Genomic DNA, 20313 nt, shown 5'->3' with positions numbered 1-20313 from the left:
ACACCCTCACTCCCTCTACTCCTCAAACTTCACTGCTGCATGGTATATAAAGCCCTGAATAACCTAGGACCCAACTATATCGCAGATAAATTGACCCGCTACAACCCCTCCAGGACCCTACGCTCTGGGTCCAAAGAGCTTCTCTGTGTACCTCGCATAAAACAAACCCGGCTGGGGGGTGCATCCTTCTCCTATGTTGCACCATCTCTCTGGAATCAACTCCCCATACACATTTGTCTCTGCCCCTGCTACTTATCTTTCAGAAGGCAATTAAAAACCTCGCTGTTCTAATTACTGGGCTTAGTTGTCTACAGCCGTCACAGCCCGGAGATACCCCGGTCGGGGTGATTCATGCGCTCCATAAATTAAATAAATAAATAAATAGTAGTCCCAATTTTTGAGTTGACCATAACAGGGTGGCCTGAGTCAGCCAAGACGTCTATAAGCTTGGCGCCAGATCTCCACCGTGTGGGCTGTGGGGCCCAGGTATCGATCCTTTTTGACTTTCGAGTAGAGGGCTCCCAGGCAACCCTCCCTGCCCATTTGATATTTGTCTAACAGATGTGCAGGGTCCAATTGGGAGAGATACACCCAGTGGTTCACCACTACCAGCTGCGAAGCCCAATAATATAGTCGCATTTCTGGGAGTGCAATACCTCCATTGTACCAACTTTTGGTTAATTTATGTAAAGCGATACGGAGTGCTCTTCCAGCCACAGTAGAGTTCTGACCTCACTCTCGATATTCCTAAAGTAGGAGTCGGAGACCTTGTGAGGCAGTTTTGAAGGATGTACAAGAAGCAGGGAGAGCCAGCATCTTAAATAGGGCAGCTTGACCCAGTAAGGAGAGCGGTAAGGATCTCCAGTGCTTAACATCATTACGCAGTCTCTCCAGAGGGATGGCTAGATTTCTGGCATAGAAGGTCTGAGGGTCTGGGGTCATATAGATCCTGAGGTAGTGGAATCCGTCAACAACTATCTCCACCTCGCATCCTGATGGGAGTTTTGGAATTGGTCCCTGAATAGCAATAATTCCAGATTTGGACCAGTTAAAAGAATATCCAGAATATTTGCCGAAATTTGTGAAGATGTTTAAAATTCTATGCACTGATCCTTTAGGTGACGCCAAAAAAAGCAGGATATCATCGGCCTAGAGGTATATCCTATCTTCCTGCCCCTCTGCCCATTTCAACCCCATAAGCAGTGGATCTCCACTGACCCATGTGTCCAGTGGTTCTGACATTCGTGAGAAAATCAAGGGGGATAGGGGGCAACCATGTCTTGTACCCCTTCTCAGTTAGAATGTTCTGGACAGGCAATTTTTGACCTTACCTGACCTTTTAGGTCCTTATAAAAAGCTTAATCCAACCAAGAAATTTCGGGCCAAACCCTAGGCACCGAAGCACCTCAAAGAGATATGTGAATTCTATTGAATCAAACGCTATTTTGGCATCCAGGGATAGTTTAGTTTAGTTTAGTTTATGACATTTGTTAAGCGCTTGGTTGCACAGAGAACAGTGCGTCCCCGCGCTAACTCCACTACATTTTCCTCTGTTAATTGTTTGCGTCCTAGGACATTATGAAGGCGGCGGATGTTTAGTGCGGTATTCTGGCCTGGCATAAAGCCCGATTGGTCCACATGAACCAGTGACACGATCATTGGGATCAAGCGAGAGCCAGGAGTTTTGCATGGATTTTCGATTCCACGTTAATTAATGAGATCGGCCTATAGGATCCGCAGCTGTCATAGGGTTTCGTCGGTTTACGAATAACAACAATAGATGCCAATCTTTGGTCCTCCTGAAAGACCCCTTTTTCATAATTTTTGTTCTACATTTCTCTCAGATGGGGCGCGACATGCAAGGCCATTGTTTTTAGGCATTCAATAGGGACCCCATTAGGCCCCTTTACCTTCCCCTATTGTATACTATTAATTGTAGTGCGGATTTCATCGTCTCTGAGTTCCTCCTCCAGTATATTTCTGTCCCCAGTGGACAGGGGGGGCATACGGATATCAGCTAGTAATTGGTGGGCGTCCTCTGCCATAGTAGGACCCGAGGATGTGTAGACCTTCTCCAGGTGATCCGCAAATGCATCTGCAATTGCTTGCAGGTCTGAGAGATACTGTGTATTACTAAGTATTAATCTGGGTAGCCAGCACTCTTCCTGTTCCCTTCTTTCCAACCATGCAAGCATTTTGCCAGCTCTGTCATAGAGCCTATGATGTGTGGTAAGTAATTGGGCTCTCACCCGCTCTCCGGCCAGGCTTTTTTATTCGAATTGCTTAATGGTTAGTTGATGTTTGGTAGTTTCCCTAGGTGACCGTCTGTTCTCTATTTGAGTTGCTGAAGATCGCTCTCAAGCTGTTCAAGTTGCTGTTGCTGCATTTTTATTGTAACCCACTTTGAGTGCCAGCGCCTGCCCCTTCAGCACTGTTTAATAGGCCTCCCATATTATCTGTGCTGAATCCACAGAACCAATGTTTTCTTTAAAATAATTTTCCTAGTGTGATAGTAAGCTCTCTTTTATATCTGGAATTTTGAGCAGCCAGGGATTAATGACTATTGTGTTACGCTGTCTCTTATATAGTATGCAAGCTCCACTCATACCGGAGAGTGGTCAGAGATGCCTCGTGGTAGACAGAGTGGGTTCCAGAAATTGCCAATATCTCCCAATTGTGTCAAAAAATAATCTATACAGGATAGGCTTCAATGGGCACTTAAGTAATAGGTGAAGTGTATCAGGTCTGGTTGAAAGCATCACCATATATCAATAACTGTCATGATTTTAGTAAACTCTGACATATGTGTAATGGGGCATGTCTGGGGAGGCATTGGTTGTCTATCTATGTGGCCGTCAAGAGTCATATTAAAATCCCCTCCCAGAATAAGGGTTTCTATCGGGAGATCCACCATGATTTTCCCCAGGTCAGTAAGCGCCTCTTTTGCTAGTGCTCCTGGGATGTATATTGAGATTTACATTAAGCGCTCTTCCCGCCCAACTTGCCTCTAAGACAGCAAATTTACCCTGGGGATCTGCCCCTGTACGTATTGAAGTGAGTGCAAGACGTCTTTTTACTAATATACCTGTTACCCTAGATCCTGAGGTCTATCGCACGTGAACCGGAAGTTTATATCCCCATCGAGTCAGGGCTTTACACTTATTCCCCACTAGATGTGTTTCCTTTAGCAGGACTAAATCAGGGGCTTGTCTTTTGAGATATTGTAACACAATGCCCAGTTTTATGTTATCCCCCATCCCATTGACTTTCCATGTCTGGACGGACATTGACGTTTCTACAGATCTTCCTGCCATTGTCTCTTTAGATGAGTTTTATATGAGCCCTGGGACAAACCGTATGGAGTACTGAATACGATAACCGATTTTTCTTGTACAAATCTAGACATTGAATGACATTCAGGCATACAGGTCTTAAATACAACGTAGCCTCATTCCGTTCCAGTGTGGAGATATAGTTTGTGGCTGATTCCATTGATTCAAACCTTGTTACTTGGGTACATGAACAAAACATACCCCCGCCCATCCAACTCCCTGCCCCCTGCCTGTGGATTTTGAACTACCCACTCCCCAACAAGGCAGAGTGCCTGTCGCCCCCCACCCTATTTGAGAGGTACCTGGTCTACAGCCTCTCAACCCCCGCTCAGATCTAAACATTTCAATAGATGAACTGTATTATGTGGGTAGATCCCAGTGCCCTCATGTGCTCATAGCCAGTTATTCGGTACTTGCCATTCCCCCCAGCTCTGGGAATGTGTACATCGTTATAATTAGCAAAACTGTTCCATTGAAGATTCCCCTGCAGTCTCTTACGTGTATTACATAACCCCATCAAAGTCCCTTAGCTGTAATTTGTGCTGTCCATTTTTTAACCAAGATTGTTCTTTTCAGCTTTTTTATGTTGAGGCCGTGTCTTTGTTAGCAGAGTCGCCCCGCGGCTCATTGGAGTGTTCCATTCTGTTGCTTTGTGGTCCCATGTGTCTCTCCTTATGGGGTTTCTCCACTCGACGCCAGCCCTCCAGCCAGTCTCATGCCTCCTAAGGAGAGGAGAAAAACCGTGCCTTGCCGTCTGTTTCTACTCGTAGTTTCGCTGGAAAAATCATATTGTATTTGATGTCTTTTTCTCGCAACGCCTTTTCGACCGCAAGAAAGCTACGTCCTTGATTTTGGACTTTCGTGGTGAAGTCTGGGAAAAAAATCATACTATTTTCCAGTTTGACTGGTGGATTGGCATGCTCGGCTTGAAGTATAACGTCCCGATCTTGAAAATTAAAGACTCTGTTTAATAACGGTTGAGGGGGAGCTCCCGGCTTTGGCCTCCCCCTGGGACTCGATGGGCCCGCTCAATAGAGAAGTAGTTTGAGAGTCTCTTTGTTTGCAAACGTTTAGAAATTAAGTCCTCAACAAAAAGATCCACTGCCGGGTCTTCTGCGAGTTCTGGAACACCTAGGATGTGCACATTATTTCCACATGCCCTTCCTTCATACTCATCGAGTTGGGCTTCCATTTTGGTCTGATTGTCTTGCAGTTGCTGTACTTGTTGTTTAAGCAAGGAAGTATCTTTAGTGAGTTCTGTGGTGGCTTCCTCTACCTCCTTAACTCTGGTTTCCATCTTCCGAAGGTCCGCCCTTATAAGGGAGACCTCGATGTTCAATGTGTCAAGACAGGATTCCAGAGAAGTGCGCATCCCATTATTCACCGCCATAATATCTCGAGGCGTTAAGACATGTTGAGTCTGGGGGGATTGTGTCTTATCCTGATCCTCAGGTTGGACGGCATCTTGGTCGTCTCTGGTTTTAGACCATGCAAAAGTTTAGTTTGCACCGTTGTTTTATTCCCTTTCCTTCCTGCCATTTTTAGCCGTCACTTGATGGGAAATAGTTGATTGACCAGGGATCAGACCCTATAGTCCCCGCTGCCTGCGCAGGGGACACTCGCCTCCAGCGGCCTGTCGGGTTTCCCAGTATCGTCACCACCCAATGATTCGAAAGAGTAGGAGACTCGCGGTCTACAATTAAGTGCTCCTTATAGGTTATTGTTATTGTTAACTGAAGCTTATATAGCGCCAAATCACCGTCAGGTCTCTAGGCGCTTATGACAGAAGGAAATAGCAACAGCAGAGTAAATGAAAGAAAAAATGCGTGAGGCCGTGGCACTAGGTAATAGGCCAATATGGTGATCCACTGTCACTGCAGATTGTGACTAACAGTCCTGCTCATTCAGTCCTCTCCCCTCCTCACAGGGGTTCACCACCGCTCCCAGGGCCAGCCGCCCCTCTCCAGCCTTGCTTGCACACCCTGACCTCTCGCAGCAAATAGGTTAGTCGGTGACCCCACCCAGGGCCCAGGGGTCTCCTTTCTCACTCACCGGCTCAGAGATGCAAAATGCTGTGTTTCACCCCTTGGCTGCAGGTAAATTTCCCCCGTAGTGCCTTCAATGCTGGATTCCACGTAGTGGCACCGGGCCGGCGCACTGCTGCTGGATCGCCGATTCAGAGCTCACCTCGCCTACGTATAGGGCCGTGAGTAGCTCACCGCCGGTCGGCAATTCTTTGTTCTTTGCGCCACCTCAGCTCTTCAGTCGCACCCAAACTGTGTTGTCAGCGGCCAGGGCAGTCGTAATACGTCGCTGTTTCCCGAATCTTCAGGGAGCGATGCGATACATTGCTGCCATTTTGCGTTAACCTCCGTCTGCTCGCACAGTCTTTTTCTTTATCCCATTGCTTCTTCTGGCAGGGAATTGTTCGGTCCGATGCGCCCTGAGATCGGGGGCTTGGGTCCTCTTATGTCTGGGTTGTTCGTGGCGGATTACATGCAGGATCTTTGCCGGATAACGAGCGAGGGCTCCAGAGCCGTGCTAGTGTACAGCCATTCCTGTCGGCTGCTAGCCACGCTCCCAAGTTCACCTTTTTAGATACAGCCCTGCCAAGTACCACACATCAGGTATTAGGCTAACGCATTTTAATGTGGTGGTCTACATTACAGCATTAAAACGCATTATAATACATTTTTTACACCTAGACCACCTGCCCACGCTAAGCTTGGGTGAACTGAAGCAGGTAGTTACCGTGGTCGCACTCCAGCAGTGCAGTGTCTGAGACGCATCGTCAGAGTCAATGGCGTGGCAGGCAGGGTTGGGGCAGAATCGTAGCAGGGCTGCACAGCAGTCAGTAGGGTCTGAGTCTACGCTCATGGTATTTATCTGATGCAGTGTCTTCCATGCTGGACTAGCCCATGCATAAAAAGAAACCTGCTACATCAATCACCTCTAAAGCCCATCCAATCATTCTGGCATGAGGGTTTTTAAGGACATATAGACCCTGGTACTACTAGACACATGATTCATTCTCCTTTGATTGATATGAATGCCTATGGAAGCTGAATGGATCTCAGTCTCCCGAATCTAATTTCACATCATTTGCAGTTTTATAATTACTGGGCCTACGGCAAGGTCGCTAACCGGTGTCCGATCCTTATCTGCTGCACTCTCCCGACCGAGTGCGCATGCGCCACGAGGGCCCGTTCACCGGGAGAGTCTGTACCCTGTTTACCCTCGGACACACCGGGAACTCCATTTAACCCCTGATAGGAGGGCCCTTACACTCGCGTCATTTACCGACATCATAGTGTATGTGCGGGGTAGCTACTCCACAAAAGGATAGAGCGTTGCTCCCTCCCCCGCACCCCTGTAAGCCAACGTATATCCTGCCCCTGGAGTTCTGAGAGGTACCCTGGGAGATACCAGTGGCCCCTCCCCCTGGGCGAGCCCATATGCTAATGGTGCCGCCCCCCCCTTAAGGACCTCCAATTGGGCTCACCGATTATGACCTTACCGCCTGACCGATATAATAAATACGACAATATATTGCTACTAATTGGGAAAAAGGCCTGAGGAAAAAACTTTAATTAATCACACAACCACTGCACACGGTAAATCAACTTTGCCTGTTCTAAGGAAAAAAGGCCTAAGGAATGAAAATTGCACGTTAACATATGCCAACAACCATTATTCCTTACACTACTTAATGTTTAGCCACGACAAAAGACTCCAATCCAAAGGTATCAGGGATGGTGGGTGGGTAAAATTAGACGGCTCCCCGGCCCTGTTGGGGGGAGCAAAGCTGTTGTCTGGGGCGAGCGCGGGGACAAAGAGACCGTCTCGCGCGCTCGCCGGGCATTTAAAACGGTAAGCCAGGCCCCCACGGCCCGGAAACACGATAGTGCTTCCGGGTCGCGGGGGGCGCGACCCAATGGCTGCAGGAGGGGGTGGGGGCCCACCCCGCCATGCATACGTGGGGGCCGAGCGGCCCCCCCTTTCTTCATGGGCAGGGACTACCGGCACCCCCCCCACCTGACACAGATAAAGCACAATGACATGAACTGGAGGAAACAATTGGAGTCTTTGGAAGGCGGGGGATCTCACGATCCCCCGGCCGTATTTATTAAATATACAAAACAAAATTAAACTTGTCAAAATTAAAAACGGTATTTTACACAATTATAAAACGGCAAATATCCACAATAGATTACAGTGTGATAGACATGTCTGAAAGGGCTAACCTTAACAAATAGTCTAATACAGCGTGTTCCTAACCGAATCGAATTTCACATCATTTGCAGTTTTATAATTACTGGGCCTACGGCAAGGTCGCTAACCGGTGTCCGATCCTTATCTGCTGCACTCTCCCGACCGAGTGCGCATGCGCCACGAGGGCCTGTTCACCGGGAGAGTCTGTACCCTGTTTTCCCTCGGACACACCGGGAACTCCATTTGACCCCTGATAGGAGGGCCCTTACACTCGCGTCATTTACCGACATCATAGTGTATGTGCGGGGTGGCTACTCCACAAAAGGATAGAGCGTTGCTCCCTCCCCCGCACCCCTGTAAGCCAACGTATATCCTGCCCCTGGAGTTCTGAGAGGTACCCTGGGAGATACCAGTGGCCCCTCCCCCTGGGCGAGCCCATATGCTAATGGTGCAGCCCCCCCCTTAAGGACCTCCAATTGGGCTCACCGATTATGACCTTACCGCCACGGGCCAGCATAGTCAACCGGCTATCTGGCCCCCCCACAAAACCTCCCTACGCTTATAAGGTCATGATTACTTACCAGAACTCTCAATCCATGCCATTATATTTCTCACCCATAAGTCATTGCCCTCCTCAGTAAGGTGCACCCCGTCCTTCAAGTAAAATTGGCTGCCCCAGATGCATCCGTGCGGTATGTTCTGTAGTACTGTGGTGCGAAAGAGTTTCCCCAACTTGTTATTGACCCTCTTTACCGAGTGGTTCAATGCCGCTACTGAGTTGCCCCCCCTCCATTGTAGTCATGGTATGAGGTGGGACCACACTATTGTGCACCCTGGCAATTCCCTAGCTATCCACCCAGCCGCGGAGACTATCTCTTCCACCAAAACCCTTTTGTTCAGTCTCACCAGATCATTCCCCCCCAAATGCAGTATTACCACTGAGGGTGGTGGCGTGTGTGTTTGCAACAACTGAGTCATATAGCCCCTTAGCTGACTAATGCAGAGTCTCCCTCTACTGAAAAAGGTCACTGTGGACCCCTGTGCCTCCGCCCGCCGTCTAAACCCACCTGAAATAAAAACCTGATTAGCACGTTGCACATAAGAATGACCTACAACCCATATTATCCGCTTCTTCTCTTGCTCCTCCTGGCGATGCATCCTTGTTGGTGTGGGCGTCGGGTGACTTTGCGCAATTTCCCGTCCTGCGTGGCAGATCCGGGAAACTGGAAGGGAAGCACACAACAAGGCAAATGTCAATTTGGGAAATGTTACCACCTCACAGCATGTGCAGCCGCACATAGCGCCTATAGGCATCAGAAGACCATCTTCCGATCTTTTTTATACTGCCTGACTGCAAACCTCTAGCCGCGGCTTCCGTCGCCGCCCCAATCCTGAATGAATGGGTACCGAATTCCTTGGGGTCCAATCCTGCTTCTCTAATAGCCATTGCCAATACCCTTTGGGATTGGAATCTGGACAAAGGGGTCCCGTCCGCGTGGACCAGTAAAGGTCCACTTGGTGTTGCTACCCTCTGATTAATGAATGCCTCTATGCTGGCTACTGGGCAGCATGGGTTACTGCGTGCCCTATGCAGCACCAAACTCTCCCCCCGGGCCTCCTGATCCGTCTTAGACTTCCTAATTGTAATCCATAATGCATCGCCCCGGATCGTTGTATCGCACCTTTGAATGCCGCCTGCCATGTCTGTTTTGTTGGCTGACACCAGTTCACCAATCCGCAGTGCCCCATAAAAGGCCAGTGTAAAAGCTGCCCTAAACAAGAGTACCTCCCCAGGGGAGCTGCATATGCCCTGTAGGGCAACCAGTACTTTCTCCAATCGTTCTAGCCCTATCGGCCTCCGGCCGTCCGCCGGTCGCAGTCGCTCCCGCCGCCACCCTCTCAATGCCTTTCGCACAAAGAAGCTGTTTGTGGGATCCCTGACGCCCTTTACTTGTGCAAAGAATGACACCGCCGCCTTGTGTCTATTAGCTGTGGCTGCTGACCGCCCCCCCTCGCGCATTGATTCTAAATAGAGAGTGAAGCTCGCTTCCTGTTCCCAAGTCTTTTCCCACTCTTGCCCCAGAAATTCACAATACGACCTGAACGCCCCTACATAGGCCGTCCTGGTCCTGGGGGCTAGGCTCGTTGCCACGAGGTTCTGTAGTCGGGGGCACCAATTTGCCAGAGCGCTGTGGGGAAGTGTGCCGGTGACGCCTCTGCAGTTGGTAATTGCTCCCTGAACACCTGCATCTTGAAGCGAGAAAGGGCGTCAGCCGCATTATTCAGCACCCCTGGGACGTGTGTGGCTCTGAATTGAACGTTCAACCTCATGCATGCAATGACAATTTCTTTCATGAGGCGCAATATCAAGCGACAACCTGCTGCCTGCTGATTGATACACTCGACCACCGCCATGTTATCCGACCAGAATACCACTGACCGGTTGGACAATTGTCCGGGCCACACCATCAATGCCACCCAAATGGGGAATAGTTCCAGGAAACTTATGTTGACAGTCAGCCCATTTTGTTCCCACCATTTCGGCCATTTCTGCGCCACCCATTTATTGCCCAGGATGGCGCCAAAGCCTACGCTGCCGGCGGCGTCGGTCCACAGACCTAACTCCGCCGACGTCGCAGGTGAGGGCCCCCACACCACCCTGCCATTGAAATCCTCCAGGAATGCTATCGAAATGAGCATGTCCTGGCGAACCTCTGCTGACAACCTGGTCCGGTGGTTTTTCTCTCTCAGACCCTTCATGGCCTGGGCAATAGAGCGTGAAAAGGGGCGTGCCATGGGTATGACCCTCAATGCAAAATTAAGTTGGCCCACCGTCTGTTGCAACTGCTGTAATGTCACTTTCTCTTTACTTAAGCATTGTTGCAAGGCTGCTCTGAATTTGGCTATTTTTTCCCCTGGCAACCTGAAACAGCCCTCTACTGAATCCAACTCGATGCCTAGGAATTCCAGGCAAGTAGCCGGGCCCACCGTCTTGCCTTGAGCCAGCGGGACTCCGAAAGCGCGCATCAGCACGCAAAAGTCCTGCAATGCCTTTGCACACTCCCGTGAGCCCGCCGCCCCGAGGAAGAGGAAGTCATCCAGATAATGCATTACATGCCGGTGTCCCGTGGACCGTCTCAAAACTGGTGCTTGGGTGAACTGAAGCAGGTAGTTACCGTGGTCGCACTCCAGCAGTGCAGTGTCTGAGACGCATGGTCAGAGTCAATGGCGTGGCAGGCAGGGTTGGGGCAGAATCGTAGCAGGGCTGCACAGCAGTCAGTAGGGTCTGAGTCTACGCTCATGGTATTTATCTGATGCAGTGTCTTCCATGCTGGACTAGCCCATGCATAAAAAGAAATCTGCTACATCAATCACCTCTAAAGCCCATCCAATCCTTCTGGCATGAGGGTTTTTAAGGACATATAGACCCTGGTACTACTAGACACATGATTCATTCTCCTTTGATTGATATGAATGCCTATGGAAGCTGAATGGATCTCAGTCTCTCACTCCCTCTGTATGATATATCTGTATGTAGAGCCTCACACAGGTGTGAATAACTGTTACAGGGGAGCAGCATCTGTATGCAAGCTGCCAGTGGGCCAGGGCTCCAAAAGTCCTTACTATTCTGGGCCTGTGTGACGGCATCTTAGGAGAAGGGCTGCCTTCGTTTGTTGTAATGTGCATGGTACCGACATTGTGTCCACAAAAACAAGTCAGATTATTGGCCAATTGAGCTGGCAAACTGGCGGGCACAACTTTGTTCTTGTGTTATGGTGTGCCTGTGGCACTGGTGTGCCGAGTGAGTGGGGCCTCTCAGACTACGTGGTGTCCCCGACCTCATTGAGTGAAGAGCATTCCATGAGAGTGTGTCTGCACACTGCATTTACTTGATCAGAACCCTAGGGAGTCGGCCCCTGGAGACGCGGCCTTTACATTTATGCTACTCCAGTCTCTTACTGGCAGTCAGATCATGGACATGTTGCTGCGCAGGAGGGCGCTTAAAGCCTTGGTAGTTCCCCCGGCACTGCTCCTCCCTTCACCCACCGCCCCCACTGCTGGACTGACAGACTTGACTGTACAGCCACACCTAATGTGTACTGTACTGTCACAGAGAGTGTCACTGTACTGCTCAGCTCTGTGTGCCTGTTGTTGTGTGCAGAGACCATCGTTATAAAGTTAACTTGTTCTGGCAGCTGCTGCAGTTGAGTGCAACCGGACTCACCGCTAATGGTCCACAAACATTTGAGAATATATTGTACTGTGAATGTTTAAGTTGCTCAATGAACCAGCGTCATCCTGTCCGGTTCAGAGTGTGCAAATCACATTCCCCACTTTGTTTCTCTCAGTGAAGCGCTTGACAAATATAAACATTCACCTGGACCCGCGGCACTAGCAGATACAGTGCCTTCATGTGGATCCTGTTGACTGCCCCATGCTGTTGTTATTTTCCAGCAAAACGTTTACCTCACTGTGTCCTACAGTATCTCATAGCCTGACACAGCAGGCACTGGGGTGCCCTTCCATTTCTGGTGCTTTGCAGCAGTTTTAAGATCTTCTTAGAGTTTCTTGTTGCTCAAATAGGTGTCATTTCTGATACTTATGCATTTTCCTTGTCTTCATTGCTTGATTTTGGTCACGAGAAAGTGTCCCTCATAGTCGTTGGATGTCAATAATAATTACACTGAAATTATGAAAATGGCACACATAAGCAATCTGAAACCTTGGTAGCTGTGTAGATAGCACTGTCGGATTTATATTCAACTGTTTAAGAAGGGACAGTCCTGGAATCCCAATCTTTCAGCATTATGAATTGATAAATGTGCTCAGATAAAGATTGACATCATTTGGAAGTGGAGTAGGGAGTGAACAGCCATAGGGGTCAGCAGGCTGTTGCAGAGTGTCTTTGTCTAGCAAGACATGTGAGTGTTACCTTGTGAACTTTCAGAATTTCTAATTGGAGGTATCAAGACCAGATATCACAAGCCTTTTTGGAAGTAGCCCGGGTTGGAGAATCTGTTTCCCATTTATGTGGCATCATATGTTTTAAATTAGACAAATGGCTAGTAGGCAGAGTTGGTGCAGACGGGAAACAGCCTTTACAAATCTGGCGCAGCCCTGTGTGCTGTTTTCATGCAAGCGGAACAACGCTTGCCTAAAACACGCATCTGCCTTAACCACACATATTCGTGGTTAAGGCAGTCATGGGTCTAGATGTGCTGATGGGCAGAGAGGAACAGGAAGGATCAGCAGAGGAAGCACTGGGACATGTCCTGGTAAGTGGGGCGGAGCTGGGTGTTGGGGGTAGTTTTTTTGGGTGGGGGTCGGATTTAGGGCTGAGGGCTCAGGGATCGGGTCGTTTTTTCTCAGGGGCAAGGTATTAGGGCTCAGGGCGGGGAGGGTTTGGGTAGTTTCAAGGGCTCAGGGCGGGGAGGGAAGGGGTCAGTTTTCAGGAGTGTGGATCAGTTTTGGGGCTCAGGGCAGGGGACTGGAGTCAGGGTCATTTTTTGGCGGGTGCTGGGCTTTAGGCTTCATGGGGAGGGAAAGAGGCAGTTTTAGGGCCTAGAGATAAGTTTTAGGGCTCAGGGCGGGGGACTGGGGTAGTTTTTGGGCAGGGGCCGAGTGTTAGGGCTCAGGGAGAGGAGTCAGGGTTGTTTTAAGGCCTGGGGTGGGGTGAATTTCAGAGCTGGGGTATCGGGTGTTAGGGCGGGGGCTGGGGTTTGCAATTCACCACACATATCCCTTTAGCAATATGAAAATCAAACATTCGGATAAATCTTGTAGGACTTCAGCTATTGCAAACTTCTCTTTTTTTGGACAGATTAAAAAAGAACAAAGGAAAGAAAATAGGATAGTCATTAACTTGCATTTTATCAAATATAGCAAGCTAGAGTTTTCACTAATTATTAGGTAAAAATGTATCAGTAAAACAAATGTATGTGTATAGGAATAGCTTTACAAAATCTGGGTACATATTGGTCTCTGGTTTATTGGAGGTGTGGTTTTATTTTTAGGCATCAGATGGCTTGGTGAGATGACTTTGTTGTTGATTTCTGGTGTGAGCTACAAGTCCCAACGTGAGCAACTCAAACGTCCATTTTTGGTGACTTGATTACCATTTAATATTTTAACAGCGGTTATTTAGAATGCTTAGACCCAGCAGAATGCCTTGCTTTATAGTGCTATATAGCGTGCTCAGTTAATCTCACAGTATATTGACTATTTAGAGGACTTATAGAGCTTTTTTAATATTTGCATAATTTTTAACATACCATGTTTTTAGATGTTTTTATACTAATGGTTTAGCTTGGTCTTTTTATGATTTTAAACAGGCATATTTTAGCACTTAATTTTGTCATCCAGTAGGATGAGGCGTGGGTGTTATGAGCCCCAATGCACCCCAAAATATGCCTAGGTGGTTGCACGACCATTTACCTACATTTGTCCTACCTTACTCTACATAATGGCTCTGGTGATGACCTTTTACCCAGTTAGGTGCCAAATAAATGGTGTGTGGTTTTCTTTGAAAACTAGCCTAATTTATTATGCATGAGGATTCTTAGTATCACAGCAGGATCACCATATTCTGCATCATAACTCTGTACAAAAGTCACCACTATCGTCATCCTTGGAAGACAAGCCCACAGTACCATCACACATCTAGATAGAACTCCTGAGAGTACCTTTCAGGTATATAAGTCCCACATCTTTGCTGGGCAAACCAGAGAAGAAAATGCTTCCATGCAGACGCTGAAGTGCCTGCCTGCAGATACTCCAGTGCACAGTGGTCTGACATCCCTTACGGGGTGTCCAACTTGAGACCAAGACAGGGTCCTTTTTTCTCTTCTATCAGGTTATGGGGTTGGCCGTCTCCTAGGGGGATTCTTGCCTATAACCTTTGCATATGCTAGATACGCTTAGGTTCATCTAGTTAGGGTTTGCATTTTAGGAGTACTCATGATTATTGTCATGTATTCCCATACCTGCATATATTCATTGTTTTGTGCATTGTTTTAGCACCATGGTAGAATTCTACCTTTTCTTTACTCTGTTTATGCTTATAACCGTATAAATCTGTTTTTGTCTAATGGTTGTTGCAGCACACGTATTTTATACAAGAATGATGCTGGTTCAATAAATGCTTATCGAAAACGTCCCCATCGTTTATTCTGTATAATCTCTCTGAGAACGAGTGAGCACGAGTGCCTGAGCGAAAATTACTGTACTGTTTCCACTATCCCTGAGGGGTCAGGGTTGTTATGGTCGATAGTTGCCAGAAACTATTTGCTCCTTGGTAAGGCTGTGGGGCTTATAGTGGCACTGCGAGCTAGCTGGTCCACCGATGAACATATTCTTTGGGGGTGTCTGGAATCAGTCTGGACACCAATCCCATAGTTTACACAGATCCTATATAGGTCTGTAGGAACTACACAACAGATTATTACTCCACCTGTGAGAAATTGGGTTACTGGTTGACTTGGGTGTGAACCGGGGTCAAGCAGCAACTACAATCCTTGTCAGGGTGAGGCACAAGCCAACCCTAAATTAACCTGTGTTCAAACCTCTGGTAGCTCGAGAGCAGTCAGGCTTAACTTAGAGGCAATGTGTAAAGTATTTGTGAACACTTCAAACAATAACACAGTGACAGAAGCACACAAAAAGGATCACACACCAAGTTACAAAAATTGAGCAAACTGTAATAAATAAAACAAGAACAAAATGACAACAATCCAATCAGAAGAATCTGTGTTATGAATTTTTAAAGAATTTAGTGAAAATGGTGGCAAAAAGCACAAAGCGCCAAATCGGGATATCTGGTCGCACAGGACCTGTTCAAAATCACACTTTCAGGTCGACCGCAGTGGAGCGCGGTTCCAATACAGTCATCAGGTTAGGCCCACTGAAGTTTACCTTCTCAAGTCCATGCCAAGAGTCTCGTTCGCATTGAAGAGGGCCACAAGAAGCAAAGAGAGCATTGTGGGAGACTGTCCAAATAGCATGAAGAGTCTGCCTGTGTCCCAGGTGGGCGTTCCTGAAGCTTTGCGTTGGCACTCCCCTCGAGCGGTTGATGCTGGAGCGCAAACAGTTGTGCTGAAAAGCAGTGGGATTGGTGAGGACAGGCCCATTTGAAGTTGCGAAGGGCCCAAAAGCTTGATTTCACCTCACTGAGCCACACTAAAGGTCCAAGAACTGAGGGGCAACATTTGCGGGTGAGGAACTCACTGCAGCTGGTCCAGGTTCTGGTGCTGGATTTTGGGGAGCATTTTATGTCCCTGAGGCTCAGATCATGAGGTCAGCAGACGAGATCTTAGAGTCACTCTGGGAGCACTGGGTTCAAGATGAATTTGCAGGTCCAGTTCTTCCTCCCCAGGCAAGAGGGCAACAGTCAGCAGGTCAGCATAGCAGAAGTTCCTTGAAAGCAGCAGTGCAGCAGAGAGTAGTCCTTTCAGCAGCACAGCAGTCCTTCTTCCTGGAAGAGTACTGACAGGTCCAGAAGTGTACTGAACAGTTTGTGTCTGAGGTTCAATGTTTATAACCAGTTGTGCCTTCGAAGTGGGGAAGAGCGTTTAGAGGCATGCTTTTGAAGTGCACAAGAACCCTGCCTTCCTGCCCCTGGCTCCAGACTAACTACAGGGGATATAAAGCCCTTAGGGCCTCATTTATGAGGCTGTGCGTCACTTTTACGCCATTGGTGCGTCACTTTTTGTGACTCACCAGTGGCGTAAAAAATGTGCCTTGTTGCACCATATTTACAAAGTGACGCATCTAGGTAGATGCGTCACTTTGTAAACCTCTGCGCCACATTATACCTGCACCAGGTATAATGTATGCAAGGGGGGCGTTTTGACGCAAGAAAGGGTCGTAGAAGTGACGCAGTGAAATCTATAAGATTTCACTGCGCTACTTCTAGGACACAAATGCGTCAATTTCTTATGCCTGCCTCACAGCAGGCGTAAGACTGACGCAGGCCCTTTCACATGGGGCTTGCCCCATGTAAAAGTACACATTGTTGGAGTTGCGTCACTTTTGTGACACACTCCAGCAATGCGTCACTTTTGCGCCATACAGATACGTCAGAAATACTGACATATCTGTAACTCCTTGCGCCATGATGCGTCATACTGTAAATATGACACATCATTGGTGTCGCAAGGAGGGCACAGTGAAAAGTGACGCATCACTGTTTTCACGCAGCGATGCATCACTTTTCATAAATGAGGCCCTTAGTGTGGAGACAGGACAAAGCCTATTCAAGTGTAAGTGAGGCTGGGCAGTGCTCCTCCCTCCCATCCTGCCACTGATTGCCCATCCAGTCATACCTAAGTTACCAATTGTGTGTACCTGTCTAGGAGGAATACACAAAGTCCAACTGCCAACTACACCCAGTCCTGTGACTCAGAGACACGCTGCAGGCACTAAATGGCCATTGTAAGAAATGGCAACTTTCTAAAAGTGGCATTTTTAGAATTGTAATTTGAAACCCGACTTCACCATAAGCTAGGATTTTTCATTATGATTCCAGACACACCAAACATGAACTAGTCAGAGATGGCCAATCCTACCAGCTGTTACCCCTTTGTCTCACTGCCTGGGAGCAATACACAAAGACCAACTGCCAGCTCCACCAAGTCATGCGACCCAGGCTGCAGGCACCAAATGGTTGGGACAAGAAATGCCAATGTTCTGAAAGTGAAAAAAGAAGTTATTCTAGCTGTCAGTTTTCGTGCTGTTCTCTGTTTAAACAGACTCAGACCAATCACTAATTATATTGTCCTTTGTATTTATTGTACATGATTTTATACTTTTTTAGAGCAATTGCCAATTTCTTTTCTTCGTCAGAGAAAAGGAAAAAACTGTCAATTGTTTCAATATGTGCATACAAAATGTATGAATAATTGTGACAAAACTTTCTAAGTGACAAACATATACTAATTTCAAACACAGAGAAAACATACACTTTAACAATTCATATGTCAAATTGGTTGTCAATACGTTTGAACTTTCTAAAAGTGGCATTTTCAGAATTGTAACTTAAATTCCAAGTTTACCATTAAAGAGGGTTTTAAATTACAATTATTTAGACACCAAAATAGACATTCCTACTTGCTCCCATTTTTAAATTGTATTAAACAATAGAAACCAGGAGCTATATTCGAACAGGTCCTTCACACATGCTCCCTGGTAAAAGTGTGAATCATGACGGAGTGCAGTTCTTAAGGAAGGGGAAAGGAAGATCTTTTCTAAGAGGTGCCCTCACACACCCCAAAGGATGTCATGCTTCATCATTGGGCCTGCTCCTCGTCAGGCGGCGCTGCAATGCCCGACGGGCACCCGCGAAGGGGCTCTTTGGCAGAGATATTTTGGTGATGAAGCCGTAGGGTATGAGCGGGTGTGTGGGCTAGGTAGTGCAGTGAGTGTGAAGGATAAAATGGGTCTAGGGTTACCCTAACTATTTGTATTTATTATCATGGGACACTAGTTTGGGGATGACTGCAAAAAGGGCCAAGTCCAAAACTACCTATAATTGGTTGGAAATAATGTTCTTATTACAGCACATTCGGTGTCAAAAAGGTGCTTCTGATAAAAAAAAATGATGTGCCTGATGTGCTACTCTCATTTGCAAACTAGAGATGTGCAATTTGCACACTGAATGGTTTGCACATGGAAATGCATTTTATGATTTGACTCATGTACCAGTAGATCTCATTGCAAATTATCCATTCCCAGGGGGCCATGGGCCTAGTGAATATCAACTAGGCAGGGTGCAATTTACACTCAATGTGACTAGCTGTTGATTGAGGGAATAAGGCCTGCTCATGGACAGTAGATCTCTGTTGCAGCCTTTGTATTACAAAATGGGAAACATTTACTTTAGGAACAGGTCCTACTTTTTAAATATGAACAAAGCCTATTTGGGAGGACATAAGGGGCAGCAAACACTAGTCCAGTGATAGTCTGTGGTACTTTGGATCAGTGCCTTCGCCTCCTGAGCCAGCCAACACAATTTGCAAAGGAAAGGGTGTCCCACAAGCACCGCTTCCTCTGGGAACCGATTAACACAACTTGGGGGCAGTAATAGGTCATTGACTTGTATCTGCAGTTGCGGTCGCAAACCACTGATACATACCATTTAGAACTGGAAATAGAAGAATGTGCATGCTTATTTCCACTGCCCGCTTAGATGGCTCTCTTGCTGCTACATTCAGTTTAAGGGCTCTGTCGCCCCTACAGGGTCTGGCCTGGTGGAGGAGGCCATTGATGACAGTCGGCCTCCGCTGAGTAGACAGGCTGTACGCACCTTTACCTGCAGATTCCACTTCACACAGCATTTCACAGTGACGGAACCAGAATCAAGTCCTACATATGAGCACCTGCCCGGCTCGATGGACGAGCCCCTCTTGGTGACAGCACTTGCCGCTGTTTGCCAGACCCGCTGCTCATCACCCTCTTCGGCCCATGGTGTGTTGCTGCTGACCAACACACCTGCGGTACAAAAGGGGGTAGTGATGGACGGAGCATCTGAATCAATCAAACACTCACACCCAGTCAACTGATCTGGGTTTAATCCATCACCGTTCTTTAGCCCACTCTGCCACACCAGTTCAGACATGGACCAACACACCTGGCCAGAGACAAAAATTACACTATGCTCTCAGTTGGCCCTAATTTAAAGGGACAGTCGTTATTTACCTTTATTTTGCCGTGTGACTTCTCAGTAACTAACAATAGCGTTATAAATAAAGTACAGGTGAGGTTACATTATCCAATATAAAATAAGTTATTATTATGTATTAAAAGGTGGACAGCACTTTTTGAGCAGAGGACTACCCTCCAGTGTTGACGCCCTCAGGTGTGCACTTTTTTTTATTTCAGGCGTATTTATTGAGCATTTGTCATAAACAATAAACAATAAAGAGCAAACTAGCTAACAGCAAAGAAAGAGTCTAATAATACAAGGGACCAATCTGGGATACATCCCTGTATCACACAGACCTGGGGGTGGTAACAGTTGATGAGCATGAGAAAAGCAACATAAGGTGTGCGCTGTGAGTGGTCACCGGCGGACCAGATATCCAGTCTCTGCCAGCGGTCCACTGCCAAGACTGAGGCTCAGTGTCTGTCCCAGGGCCAGGTCTGCTTTGAAGATAGAGCTTGGAAGTTCAGGAAGTGTTCATGGGATCCAGCTCGAGACCGGCGCTCATGTGGAATCTTCTGACCAGAAAAGGGCGCGAAACGGGATTTAATTTGTTCCCTGATGCGCGCCTGGAGGCGATGGGAGGGGCCGCTGGCGCATGAATGTAGCCACTGCGTGGAGCCCATTGTGAACCTAACGGGCACCGCGTGTGGCTCTAAAATAGGAAGCGTACAGTACGATTGGCCTCAGTCCCACGTGATCTACGGAGCCAGCATGTATCCGGAGATGCCCGATCACCATGGTAACCTTTATTGGAGGTCGCTGTGAGAAACAATGAAACCAGCTTTATTTGTATTATTTATTGCAAGAGTTTTTATTGTAGAGTTATTAAAACAGGTGATTTGCTGGCGAAGAACACAAGAGGAGCTCTCCTGGGGCACTGCAGGGCCAGGACTCGCCTTTGTCCTCAGTCTTTATGTGACAGGGCCTGCTCCTTAATATGTGCACACGTGTGACTCAAGGGTGAATCTGAATGCTTTAAAGTGTGATGCAGGGGGGGGAGGGAACCGAATGCTTTAAATTATAAACAGCAGCCTGGGTGAGATGTTTGATCTAGCATCACATAGATCAGCG

At 47.6% G+C, this 20313-nt stretch overlaps 1 protein-coding gene across 1 annotated transcript in view; it reads left to right on the top strand.

Annotated features, from left to right (window-relative positions):
- Window positions 1-20313, top strand: part of CRMP1 (collapsin response mediator protein 1) — a 237900-nt gene that overhangs the window by 8184 nt on the left and 209403 nt on the right. The gene's annotated exons all lie outside the window — the stretch shown is intronic.

The sequence above is a fragment of the Lissotriton vulgaris genome, chromosome 3_2 (genome assembly GCF_964263255.1).
Source record: "Lissotriton vulgaris chromosome 3_2, aLisVul1.2, whole genome shotgun sequence".
NCBI lineage: Eukaryota > Metazoa > Chordata > Amphibia > Caudata > Salamandridae > Lissotriton > Lissotriton vulgaris.
Note: the sequence above shows the minus strand (reverse complement) of the source record. Positions and strands in the feature narration are given on the sequence as shown.